The 14,210-nt window shown below is 49.7% G+C and overlaps 1 protein-coding gene and 1 long non-coding RNA gene across 2 annotated transcripts in view; one reads left to right on the forward strand and one right to left on the reverse strand.

Moving 5' to 3' along the window:
- Positions 1-14,210, reverse strand: part of IL11RA (interleukin 11 receptor subunit alpha) — a 152,729-nt gene that overhangs the window by 136,732 nt on the left and 1,787 nt on the right. The gene's annotated exons all lie outside the window — the stretch shown is intronic.
- The window catches only part of LOC308458838, a 249,791-nt gene continuing 243,242 nt past the window's right edge, over positions 7,662-14,210 (forward strand). Inside the window, exon 1 of the long non-coding RNA XR_013977718.1 lies at positions 7,662-7,742. This is a non-coding gene — a long non-coding RNA (uncharacterized lncRNA). The remainder of the gene's footprint in view (positions 7,743-14,210) is intronic.

Here is a 14,210-nt window from a genome sequence, read left to right on the forward strand (position 1 = left end):
GAGAGACGAGTTGGGGGAAGGTAGTCAGGTTCTTAAAACCTTTAGCTGAATCACAGCAAGCTCTACTTGCATTCAAACATCTGGGCTACATTTAAAAACAAAACAAAACCCCAACGTGGCATCAAATATCCAATTTGCCCAAAGACAAGGCGCAGGAGCAGGTGTGTGGGGGGATACAATATTCAGCCTTTTCCCCATCTTGCATACTCTCACAAGCCGTGCCACTGGGTGGAAGGAGAAGAACGAAGATCCCTCTGGGGCTTTCGCCAGAGTTTTTTAGGCCTGTAACAAATTAAGGCATTTGTGGGGAACTATCAACTGCTTTTGGGGGCCTTTAACCGATTAGCAGATTCATTAGCCCATTAAAATAATATATTACAGTATTTCAGAGCAGGTGATATACCGAGGACATTTCTATTGACTTAATAACACAAACAAATCACTTTTATTGAGCGCATTCCAGCAAGCAGGCCTGGGGCCCATTTGTTTTAATGGGAGCGCCCGGCGCATTGGATTGCATGCGCAGTGTGGAAAACGCGAGCCAAGTGGTGCAACATGTACAAACTGGTGCGCACTTAGGGGGCAGGGGGAGTTGGGATCTGCTGACTCTGCCCCAATCTCCACACATCACGTGCACATGGACTGTCTGGTGTACACATCCCAAACATGCAATGTGGGACTCACAGAATCTTTTTTTCCCCCATGTCATAAGCTGCCTTGAGCATGGTTCGAGCTATGGAAAAGCTGCATGCAAATAAAATTATGCATATATGCATGTAAAAAACACACAGCCAGTGAAGGGCACTCAGCCTTTTCCAGGGGGCGAGACAGTGTACCGATGTGTAGACTCTGTGCACTCAGAACTATGACCCATTGCACACCCTTGTGTTCTTTGGACACCTGAACAGGACTCTAGAAGCTTAAAGCCAGTGGACAATGCGGAACGGATAGGGTCCCAAGCTCAGCTCGTGCCAGCAATACAAATGTCTTGCTTTAAAAACTGTAGTAACGGTAAAGGGACCCCTGACCATTAGGTCCAGTCGTGGCCGACTCTGGGGTTGCGGCGCTCATCTCGCTTTATTGGCCGGGGGAACCGGTGTACAGCTTCCGGGTCGTGTGGCCAGCATGACTAAGCCGCTTCTGGCGAACCAGAGCAGCACACAGAAACGCTGTTTACCTTCCCGCCAGAGCGGTACCTATTTATCTACTTGCACTTTGACGTGCTTTCGAACTGCTAGGTTGGCAGGAGCAGGGACCGAGCAACAGGAGCTCACCCCGTCGAGGGGATTCGAACCGCCAACCTTCTAATCGCCAAGCCCTAGGCTCTGTGGTTTAACCCACAGCGCCACCCGCGTCCCTTAAAAACTGTATCTCAGTACTAAAACCTTTAACAGCAATTTAATAAACGCAGCCTCATGATTAACTTGTTTAGTGGCTCAGCTGGGAACAGCACACACTTAGTCGGGTAAGCCCACATTTCCTAGACAACGTTAAACAAACAGGAACAAAGGGAGATGTTTGGACGGGGTTCCTGCTGCGCTAGAGGCCTCCCTTCTGTTTACCCACCCCTGCTCACAGCCATCCTGCCTTCTGGAACTTAACACCCCTCACACACAAGGGCCTCTCTCTCTCTCTCTTTCTCAAAATCTGTGCAAAAATCCAGAAATTGCAGCTGCTTTCACGAGATGCTTTGCAAGAAGAATCCACATTCCCAGGCCTTTGCAAATGATGTCACAGCAACGACTCACAGGACACCTGCTCCCACCCACCAAAATGCAGAATCATTTCCGTTCATCACCCGTCGCCATCTAAAGCATGTACCGAAACAGCAAGGAATGTGTGCAATCGATTGATGCAACCTTGCATTTGTGTCCGACCAGGGATCCGTGGCTGAACATGGCTCCCTGCTGAGGGAATGCTTGGCGGCAAATCTGGGTTTGCTGTTTTGCGAAATGGACTTCTTCACGCGACGCATAGTTGATCTGTGGAACTCCCTCCCACAAGAGGCAGTGAGGACCACCAGCCTATATGGCTTTAAAAGAGGACTAGGCAAATTCATGGAGAAGGAGAGGACTATCAGTGGCTTCTATCAGATATTGCACCCTCACTGCTGCTGGAGACGCCACAATGAGTGTGCAAAGCTGTTCTCCAGAGAGTTCTGTGTCATGCACCTCGGTTGCCACAAAGCTTTGGCTTGGGCTTCAGGGCTGCCGTGATGCCTAGGCTCTGCCACCTTCTCTGCTAAGTCCCACATTTCTGCATTTGCCAAATATCAGGGTGCTTCCACATTGTCAAACTATGGGAGCACTCCCCAAAGTCACTCTCCATAGACTGAATTCAGGAAAGACCCATCTGCAACCCAAAACAGAAGCGTGCCGTGTAGGGCTTTGTGGAGCTCTGGAATTACACGGGCTTTCTCAGATGTAAGATAAGGTAAAGGTACCCCTGACCATTAGGTCCAGTCATGACCAACTCTGGGGTTGCGGCGCTCATCTCGCTTTACTGGCCGAGGGAGCCGGCGTACAGCTTCCGGATCATGTGGCCAGCATGACTAAGCCGCTTCTGGCGAACCACAGCAGCACACAGAAACGCCGTTTACCTTCCCACTGGAGCAGGACCTATTTATCTACTTGCACTTTGACGTGCTTTCGAACTGCTTGGTTGGCAGGAGCAGGGACCGAGCAACAGGAGCTCACCCATCGCGGGGATTCTGTCTATACACCTTCCCTGCACACTGGAGGCTGGAAAAAGATACTGTACAGTGGTACCTCTGCTGCACTAAACCGGTGCAGCATGACACGGGAACTCGCTTCCGTGGCACTAGAAATCGTGTCTGTGCATGCGCAGACGCCGAAAATCACAGCACGCACTCACGCGTGCACACAATCCGGCCCACAGAGGGATCTCTGCTGGAGTGAACTGGCCCTGGTGAGGTAAACCTTGCAGACCCCTGCAGTAGGTAACCAAATAAACCCCTGTGTTGCAAACAGAATGTCAGCAATGTCTAGGCAAGTCCAAAATTAAAACAAGTCCAAAATGAAATCTTTAGTCTCAAAGTCTCTGAAAATCTTTAAATGTACGATGACAGACAAGCTGTGAAGCTTTGTGTATTCAGCAAATATGATATCCAGCACTGAACAGTGATTCCGGATATAGTCTATTTAAAGATTTTCAAAGACCTTGAGACTAAAGATTTCATTTTGGACTTGCCATGGTTTGAAGGAATTCTATAAAAGATTGTTCATTGCATATGTGCATGGTCATCGTGTTGCCTAGACATTGCTGACCCCTGCAGTAGAATAGATCCCTGCAGGGTCATGGATTCGAGCCCTGCATTGCAGAGGGCTGGACTAGATGGCCCTTGGGGCTCCCTTCCAATTGTATGATCTATTATTCATTGTGAAGTTGTTTCCTCTGTTCTTAGAGGCCATGGGTCATGATTTGAGCACCTCTGCTCTACGACATACACCAGTGCTGGATTTAGGGCAAGTTTGGGATTTAGGGCAAGTCAGGGTGCCACACTGAAGGGGAGCAAAATGGCAAAGATCCAGAACTGAGGAGATTCATTTGGAGGGGCACTAAATTTTAGCCTTGCTCCGGAAACCCTGAATACACAGGTAACACCTGGCCAGTCACAGAGGACAGGAGAGCTGGCAGGTGGCAGCTGAATTTCCTTAACTATCTTGCAAATTAAGAATGGCTGCAAGGTCTTGCAGTCCCTGAAGGCAGCGGATGCCTTTAGACATTTCTTTCGCCTGTCCTCCCACAAGAGATTACAACCATTTAAAACCTGGAGGCATAAATAACAGCTGTCAAGGTGTTGGCTGCAGTCCAGGGGAGTCAACAGAGCAAGGCCAGAGAACGACTGCCTTTCCTCAGGAGTTGCAGCCGCAAAAAAGACTCCAAGCTTAGACCTCAAGCGGTTTCTCCAAAGCTCAGGACCCTTCCACCGACATGAACAAAGCCCTTTGGCAAAGCATCCCAGGAGAGGTCTGGCTGTTCTGTGGAGTCAGTAGCAGCGGCGTAGCGTGGGTTATCAGCACCCGGGGCAAGGCAAGTAATTTGCGCCCCCTAACCCGGGGCAAGGCAAATAATTTGCGCCCCCTAACCCGGGGCAAGGCAAGTACAGTAATTTACTCTCCCAAGCAGCAGCAGCAGCGAGGCTTCTCTTTCCCCCGCGCTCTCCTGAAGCTGCCTCTTTTCTTTCCTTTTTTCCCTTTCTCCAAGGCTTTTCGCTTTCTCTCCTTAATTGATTCCTCCTCCACACCGCAGCGTTTCCTAGCTGCTCCCCCCCCCCTTCCCCTCTCTCTCCTCCTCGCTCTGCTTGCCTTGCCCTGCACCGGCAGCAGCAGGCGCAGCCAGACCCCCGCCAGCCAGCCCGCCCGCCCGCCCACCCGGCTTCCTCTCCTTTTTTTGCCCGCGGCAGAAGGCTTCGCTCTCCCCCTTCCGCGACCTCCTCGCCAAGCCGAGCGAGCGCGGGCTCCCTAACCCGTGGATTTTAGTAGGGGCAGAGAGCTGCTAGTGCGAGCGCGCCCCCCGCCCATGTTGCGCCCGGTGCGGCCGGCCCCCCTGGCACCCCCCACGCTACGCCACTGGTCAGTAGCTAAATCAAAGTTGTTTCTTTTAAAAAGACCAAGCCCACTTAATCTCAGAACCGGTTTATCTGCAACAATTAGCGGCCTGGCCAAACAAGGACTTCTGGCACATTCAGAAAATGTCTATCCGAAAATGGAATATACAAAGAGAAAGCAGTGTCATGTAGTGGTCAGAGTGAGGGACTAGGACCCAGGAGAGACCAGGGGTCAAATCCTGGCTCAGCCATGTAGCTCACTGGGTGTGACCTTGGGCCAGTCAGACTGACCTGTCAGCCGAACTGACCTCTCTTAACGGAGAAATCTGAGGGCTCCCTTGGACAAAAAACAAGGACCCCAGCCAGGAATACCAGAGCAAAACAGCAGCCAGTAGGCTTGGTCTTTCTTGAAGACTGTCGCGACAGGACTTCCACCAGGTGGAACAAGATGGAAGCCCCGAACAAAAGAGCCCCCAAAACTTTAATTAGCTGCTAATCCCCACGTTACACTTCCCCAACTACATCACTCGTACATCATGGTTACATCACGAAAGGGGAGGTCTGGTGGCCGTAATCTGAGCATCCTGGACCCTGCCCCATGGTTCCCCTTGCCCTCCAACAAACACCAATCAAGTGTAACAAAAGAGATATTTACATTTCCCTCTTTCCCAGCCAAGTTAATCACACCCTTTTGTCTTCATCTAGATTTGTTATTTCTGGAATGGCTACCTGTCTGGCATTCAGCTATCAGGATGCAAGGAATTATCACTCAGGCAGAGGGGCTGCTGAGGAGCTGAGCTCACATGTCTAGATGAAAATAAAAAAAAATCCTTCCAGTAGCACCTTTAAGACCAACTAAGTTAGTTCTTGGTATGAGCTTTCGTGTGCAAGCACACTTCTTCAGATACTGATGTACTGGTGTATCTGAAGAAGTGTGCTTGCACACGAAAGCTCATACCAAGAACTAACTTAGTTGGTCTTAAAGGTGCTACTGGAAGGATTTTTTTTTATTTTGATTATGGCAGACCAACACGGCTACCTATCTGTAACTATGTCTAGATGAAGTAAAAAAATTCCTTCCTGTAGCACCTTAAAGACCAACTAAGTTAGTTCTTGGTATAAGCTTTCGTGTGCATGCACACTTCTTCAGATACCAAGTGTGCATGCACACGAAAGCTTATACCAAGAACTAACTTAGTTGGTCTTTAAGGTGCTACAGGAAGGAATTTTTTTACTTCGACTATGGCAGACCAACACGGCTACCCGTATGTCTAGATGAGTTTCTGAAGTTTTCCCAGTGAGCCAGTATATAGATACATTGACCAGTGAATTCTTACATTTGGTATCGTGCAGCAAAGGCCCTATGAATAGATAGAAAGAAACTGTGATGAAGTGTTTTGTGGGGACAAGCCACAAAAGTCACAAAAGCGATTGTGCTGATTTTGGTAGTGGGCTGCATGTGCTTGATATATGCTGGAGGGGCAAAACCCCACCACCACCTATACATAAATTCCTGCAACACCTCACAGGGCTGTTGTGGAGATCAAATGAAGCAGGGGAGAACTGAGCTCCTTGGGGTGGGGTGGAGGGAGAGGCAGGATATAAATGCAATAAACAAACAAACAAACACCATTTTATTTATTTAAACAAATTTAATTCGCCTCATTCCGGTTTTAAATTCCTGTATGTTTTACAACAGGGTTGTAAATTCTTAGTGATAATTTCAGCGTTTTATCTTTTTGTGAACTGCTTTGAGGGTTCCCCCCCTACAATCAACCGTTATATAAATTTGATTAAGCAAATAAACAAGAAAATAAATAAACAAAAACAGGTGCGCCCCACCCGTAATCCCTCAAAGTGTGAGATAGGTTTGGCTAAGAGATAGCAATTGACTCCCAATCACCCAGTGAGCTTTGAACCCAGGCCTCCCTGGTCCAAGTTGGGCACTAACCACTAGGCCACATGGCACCATGCATGCTCTCATGCTCAGGCTTTGGTGAGTCTCCAAGAGGAGAGGGTTCTGACTTTGCTGGCAGGCGAATGGGCGAGTCACGAATAGCCTACAGAAATCTGCAGTGACTGAGACGGAACATGGGGAAAATTAATCACACAGATCAATCGCCTCATGATCTGTAGTAAGAAAAGGATTCCCAGCCACAACCACCCCGCCCCTCCCAACTCAGCTGCAGATCCCAGCTGCATCTGTGAGGTTGCATTTTCTTGTAGTGCATGCAAGAGAAACAGAAGTGAGAGATGGGTTGTTCAAGGTTCGAGTCCTACGTTGCCACGAATTCACTGAATGACCAGCCGAGCCCCCTGTCTCTCTTTCTCTGCCATAACTCCCCACCAATGAAAACAGGGCCTACCTGACAAGCTTGTGATGAGGGGAGACACAATCCAAAAGATCGCAAAGCATTCTGAAATTTGGAAGTGCTATGTTGCGGTTTGGCTCACTTACTGGAGCCACCTACAGATGAATCATAGTCAGTCTTTCTTGCAGTCAACCAGAGCCAAGGCGAAGAAGGTCTTATCTTGGGAAAAGGGGTTGCAGGATTTGTTTTACTGCATCTATACTCTGCTTTTCTTTTAAGGTGCCCAAGGTGGGATGTGTGGTTCTCCCCGCTGTCGCCATTTCATCATCACAACAAACCTGTGCAACAGATCAGATGTTTGTGGGAGGGGGGTTCATTGTTTGTTGTTGTTTTCATTATGTTGTGTTTTTATACTGTATTTTTATGTTGTGAACCACCCTGAGATCTGCGGATGAAGGGTGGTACTGTATACAAATGTAATAAATAAAATGAACAAAAATAACCAGGCTGAGGGACACTGACTGGCTCAAGGTTACGCACTGAGCTGCACGGCTGAGTGCACATTCGAACCCATAACTCAGCAGTCTTGCTCTGATCTGACCACTGCACAATGCTGCCTCACACAATACTACCACTTTATCCCCTAGAGCAGCGGGTCTCAACCTCTGGGTCCCCAGATGTTGTTGGACTACAACTCCCATCATCCCTGAGCTCTGGCCTTGTTGAGTTGTAGTTCAACAACATCTGGGGACCCACAGGTTAAGAAAGGCTGCCCTAGAGCATGGGTAGGCAAACTAAGGCCCAGGGGCTAGATCCGGCGCAATCGCCTTCTAAATCCGGCCCAGCGTGTTTTTACATGAGTAGAATGTGTGCTTTTATTTAAAATGCATCTCTGGGTTATTTGTGGGGCATAGGAATTCGTTCATTCCCCCCCCCCCAAAATATAGTCTGGCCCCCCACAAGGTCTGAGGGACAGTGGACCGGCCCCCTGCTGAAAATGTTTGCTGACCCCTGCCCTGGAGGAAATGTGCTCCAACAGGGTGGAGCCCCAAAGTCCCTGCGCTCAGGACCACACGCTTCCTCCTGCTGCTGCCGGCAGAGTCTGGGGCTCATAAGCAGAGCCTGCTGGATGAGGTCAATGGCCCATCTGGTCCAGCACCCTGTTCTCACAGTGGCCACCCAGATGCCCCAGTGGGAAACCAGCAATCAGGATCCCAGCACAAGAGCAACTCTGCCCTCCTACATTTTCCAGCAACGGATATTCAGAAGCATCGCTTCCTCTGACCATACAGTCAAAGCACAGCCATCTGACCAGTTGTATCCATCAACAGCCCCTCTTCTACTTTGTCTCCTTTCCCTGGCAAGGACCGCCTTGGGCGCTGCTTTGCTGCCACATGCCCCCAGGGGCACTTGAAGGACAAGGAGCCGGGAAGGCGGGCAGATCAGCCGTAAATCAAGGCAGCCAGGCTTCCGATAAGGCGAGAGTGACGGGAGAGGAAACTTGGGCGGCTTCCAATATTCTTCGGCCTCGGAGGGGACGGGTGGCGGGCTGAGTCACCGGCTCGCTCTCCCATTCATTCATTGATTCATTCATGCTTCATAAGAGAGGGCAAAGGAGCCAAGGCCTCGGTCTCTCCCTCCCCACTGCCCCCCCTATTCCAGCTGCCACAGCGAGAAGATTTTATTACAGCAAAGAGAAAGTTGCTTAACTGACGTGCGTTGCCATCGCTTCTTCCCAACCCCAACCCTGGACTTTCCCATGCGTGGGAAGAGCGGGTGTAACGCAGGGTCACCGCCAAGGGGGGGGGGGCGTCTCACACACGTCTGGGTCATCTCCAGAGCAACGACCCCATTGGAGGTCCGCCGGGGCAGATTCCGCATCCTCAGTCCAGTTCTTCCTTTCTTGTTACCTGCTGCTGCTGCCAGGCCTCCCTGCTGGCCCCTCTCCCAAGTCTCATCAAATCACAGAATTGCAGAGTTGGAAGGGACCCTCGCGAGTCATGTTGCCCACCCCACATGCGCGATGCAGGAATCGCAGCGAAAGCATCCCTGGCAGGTGAACATCTATCTGTCAAATGCACTTCTCAGCCAAAGGAATGCAATTAATGATTTATGGTCAAAGATAACACTTACAGTTGCTTCTACCGCTCTGGAGATCTGGGCACGCCAGTCTAGCATCTAGGCCAGGGGTTAGCAAACTTTTTCAGCAGGGGGCCGGTCCACTGTCCCTCAGACCTTGTGGGGGGCTGGACTATATTTTTTTGGGGGGGGAATAAACGGATTCCTGTGCCCCACAAATAACCCAGAGTTGCATTTTAAATAAAAGGGCACATTCTACTTATGTGAAAACACGCTGGTTCCCAGACCATCCGCGGTCCAGATTTAGAAGGGGATTGGGCCGCACCTGGGCCTTAGGTTGCCTACACATGACCTAGGCACCTATTCCCAGGTCCGTGCAGTTGCAGGAACTGGGGACCACTCCCCCTCCACCAGTTTATGTTCCTTCCCCTGACAGGCTGAGCACACATAGCCAGAGACTATGCCTGCCTCATGAGCGCTTCCTCTGCTCTTCCCTTTTCAGCTCTCTCTTGGTTCTGGGAGACAGGGGTGCTGGAGAGGGTGAAGAAGAACTTCACTTGACTGGCTTGCCTCCTCCTCCTCCAGCTCTGAAGCTTCTCCTGCCTCTGATTCTCGCCTCCTGGCTGGCACAGGTCCCCACAGACCTCTGCCCCCTTCTCCCGAGTCAGACTCCAGCCCGCCTTCTCCCAAGGCACCCTTGCCAGCTTCCTGCTACCATCCAACCACTGCTCAAGGATCTCCCATGAAGGAGAGTCCACCACCATCGCAAGGAGTCCGTTCCATAGCCAAACAGCTCTTACCTTCAGCAAGTTCTTCCTAAGGTTTACATGGGCCGGCTTGGGTTGGTGATACTGTTTAACATCACCACTATTTAACAAACAAAAAGTAGACACCTTTTCTTTAATCTGTTATCCTGAAAAATGGGGGGTGGGGTGGAGGAGGGTTGAAGTGGTTGCAAATTTCACAACCACCTTGGAGTAAACTTAATGTGTTACTACTATTAGTAACGTTTCTCTATAGAACACATTAAAATCTAAAGTGACTTCCTAAGAATAAATCCTGAAGAGAAATAAGCAGGTTTTGGGCAACACCATAGGACACTTTGCTAGAAAGGTCCAGCCAGAATGGGAATATGATTTAAGGCTACCTTCTGTGGATCTCAGGCCCCTATGTATGTGTCTGTACAGTGGTACCTCGCAAGACGAATGCCTCGCAAGACGGAAAACTCGCAAAACGAAAGGGTTTTTGGTTTTTTGAGTTGCTTCCCAAGACGATTTTCCCTATGGGCTTGCTTCGCAAAACGGAAACGTCTTGCAAGTTTGTTTCCTTTTTCTTAAAACCGTTAATACAGTTGCGACTTGACTTCGAGGAGCAACTCATTGTACGCGGTGTGGTAGCCTTTTTTGAGGTTTTTGAAGACTTTGGTGATTTTTGAAGCTTTTCCAAAACTTTTCCAACACCGTGCTTCGCAAGACGAAAAAAACCGCAAGACGAAAAAACTTGTGGAACGAATTAATTTCGTCTTGCGAGGCACCACTGTATTTTGCTTTGTTTTGTCATTGGTTTTTTGTCTGTCCAGTTCGTCACTCTTTTTTCCAGAATGCCTGATGATCTCCTCTCCCAACCCTGATACTTCTGGCTGTGCATTTTCTTATTAAATAGTTGTGATCCAAAACACCTGGAGGCCAGAGGAGAGCTTTCATGGTTGGCAACAGCTGCCAAGCCTCTTTCACCGCAAACTCATCCCATCCTAAATCTGCCTGCTCTGTTGGCCATCACACCTTGCAGACACAACCAATTTCACAAGTTGCGAAGGAGTAAACCGAATACTTCCTTCTTCTTGGAGCAGGGATCCTCAAACGTTTTAAACAGGGGGCCAGCTCACTGTCCCTCAGACACTGTTGGGGGCCAGACTATAGTTTGAAAAAAATATGAACGAATTCCTATGCAAGCTGCACATATTTTATTTGTGGTGCACAAAAACAAGAAAAAACAATACAATACAGTCATACCTCATGTTACGTTTGCTTCATGTTATGTTTTTTCAGGTTGTGTCCCACGGTGACCCGGAAGTACCGGAAAGGGTTACTTCTGGGATTCACCGCTCGCGCATGTGCACAAGCGCTAAATTGTGCCACGCACCTGCACAGATACGGTGCTTCAGGTTGCGTGCTTTTCATGTTGCGAACGGGCATCCAGAACGGATCCCGTTTGCAACGGAGGTACCACTGTATTTTAAAAGAAGAAGGGTTTTAATCAATATAAACTTACAAGTATTTCAATGAGAAGTATGGGCCGGCTTTTGGCTAATGAGATGGTCAATATCTCCTCCCATCTGCTCTGCCAGGCAGTGGAATGAGGCTCCCACCTCAGAGCGTAATGGCTGAAAAGGGAAAGCGGGGGGCGGACAACCTCTCTCCTCCCTGCGGCTGCCTCACCCAAGTCGCTCACCTCACGGAATGCAGCCAAAGGAACTCTCAGCCACGGACCAGAGAGAGAGAGAATGCAAAAGCGCTGGCCAGCTTGCTGCATGTGCGCAGGATTGCATCATCCCTCCTCTTGCATGCGCACCGCCTCCCCTCCCCGCAACCAACCAACCAACCAAACACTCGCGGCATCAACGGACGCTGGGTGCACAGGTTGCGCTCCTGCATGGGACACCGTACTTCCTTTCGCCATAGACCCGTTAGACAGCGGTGGGTTCTGCAATTGCTGGGCTGGCCGGGTTCAGGACCTCGGCGGGCCGGATCTGGCCCATGGGCCGTAGTTTGAGGACCCCTATCTTGGAGTGTCCCACCCCCCCGAGCCTACAGGTATGAATTTCCCCCTCTGATCCAGACGCCCACACTTCATTCTGTCCACACCACATGCAGAGTCAAGGTGCAATGCAGAGAGGGAGCTGTGGGGCAGAATAGCCACAGATGACTCACACAACAAGCTTAAGGAGCATTATGCAAGAAAATGCTCCCCTCCTGAGCTCCATATCCAATGGCAACTAGCAAAATTTCCTGCAGTGCAAAGGGGTTGGATCAAGAGAGGAGATGGGCATGCGATGCCAACATCCTTGCAGGCTGGCAAGGCAAGGCCTCCACAAAGACCAACTGGCACACACAGACGTGTGTGTGTGTGTGTGTGTGTGTGTGTGCGAGAGAGAGAGAGAGAGAGAGAGAGATACATGATGCTCATGTGAAGCAAAGGCCTCAGCACTTTGAATGGCTCCTTCAAGGAGGAAAGGCCTTTAATCACACCACAAGAGGAGGAATTCTCCTCCCTTGGGAGTCATAGAAGCCCATAAGAACAGCCTGCAGGATCAGGCCAACAGCTCCGTTAGTCCAGCATCCTGTTCTCACAGTGGCTGACCAGATGCCTGGGCGATGCAATGAGGGCATGAATGAAAGAGCCCTCGGGTTCCAACAACTGGTACAGTCAAACCTCAGATCCTGAACGCCTCCGTTTCGGAACGTTGTGGCTCCCGGACGCTGAAAACCCAGAAGTAAATGCTCCAGTTTTCGAACATTTTTCGGAAGCCGAACACGCGACGCGGTTTCTGCTTGAGTGCAAGAAGCTCCTGCAACCAGTTGGAATCCCTGCCTAGGTTTTTGAATATTTCAAAAGCTGAACAGGCTTCTGGAACAGATTATGTTCAGCAACCGAGGTTTGACTGTACAGTGGTACCTCGGGTTACATACACTTCAGGTTACAGACTCCACTAACCCAGAAATAGTACCTCGGGTTAAGAACTTTGCTTCACGATGAGAATAGAAATTGTGCGGTTGCAGCAGGAGGCCCCATTAGCTAAAGTGGTGCTTCAGGTTAAGAACAGTTTCAGGTTAAGAACGGACCTCTGGAACAAATTAAGTACTTAACCCGAGGTACCACTGTATTCAGAAGCATTCAGAATACAGCTCTCTAATCCTGGTCTAATCCTCTTTTCAAGGCACCCAAAGTCCTGTCAGAGTGAGTTCCATAGTTTAACTATGCGAGATTCATTCATTCCCAGGACCTCTGCAGCATTTGCTCCTCTACTGACATTCCTTGTTCTGGGGCCACAAAACTGAGCAGGTCGGTTTGCCTGACTTTCCATTACAAGGATATCAGAGAATAAAGCCCAGTCAGGAAAATAAGGAGGCACAGAAGGAGCTGCCTTGTTCACAACCAGGACCGAGGGCAACCCTGGCATGCTCCACAACTCCACAAGGTCGAACCAAGAGCAGTTGTCTCTGGGAGAGGCGTGGAATAAAGCCCAGCCCTTCCACAGAGAAAGAGAGGCTCTGCTCCCACCAAACAGCAGTGGGTGCGAATCTTGGGCACATGACTATTGCCCTCTGGAACTCCCTGCCTACTGATATCAAGCAGGCACCTTCACTGTCTTGTGCCTACTAAAACCATTCTTGCTTCAACAAGCCTACCCAGAAGCTCAGGAAGTTGGTGTGAGCTTTAATCTGCTTGGGTATGTTAACTTTCTGTAGGTTTTTAAGCATTGCCATGAATTTTGCTTGATGTTTTTATCTTTTTGTAAACCTCTTTACAAAACGTGGGTGGCGCTGTGGTCTAAACCTCTGAGTCTCTTGGGCTTGCCGATCAGAAGGTTGGCGGTTCGAATCCCCGCAACGGGGTGAGCTCCCATTGCTCAGTCCCTGCTCCTGCCAACCTAGCAGTTCAAAAGCACCTCAAAGTGCAAGCAGATAAATAGGAACCGCTCCGGCGGGAAGGTAAACGGCTTTTCCATGCGCTGCTCCGGTTCGCCAGAAGCGGCTTAGTCATGCTGGCCACATGACCCGGACGCTGTGCGGCAGCTCCCTCGGCCAATAAAGTGAGATGAGCGCCGCAACCCCAGAGTCATCCGCGACTGGACCTCATGGTCAGGGGTCCCTTTACCTTTACCTTTACACCTCTTTATGAGGTTGTTGCTTTTGTACAATCCAGCGGTGTACACTTATTTTGTGAAACAGATAGTAAATAAGCAAATAAATGATAAATATTATTATTACTCAATTTCCTTCCCCCAAACTCTTGCAGAATATGAGATCAATAAACCTTCCCATTTTGGAGATAAAAGACACAGGCTGAAATAAGCAGATCAGGCTTGGGGAGGGATGTGGTGGGGGTGGGAGGGAGCGGGAGGAAACTCCCAAGGGCCAGACAGAGACCCCTGGGGGCTGTATTTGGCTCCTGAGCCTAAGTTACCTTGGCCCTGGAATTGACAAGCAAAATGAACACCTTGTGACTCTTGGTCAAGGCCTAAAGTC

Source organism: Podarcis pityusensis, assembly GCF_964106645.2.
Source record: "Podarcis pityusensis genome assembly, chromosome: 11".
NCBI classification, from domain to species: Eukaryota; Metazoa; Chordata; class Lepidosauria; order Squamata; family Lacertidae; genus Podarcis; species Podarcis pityusensis.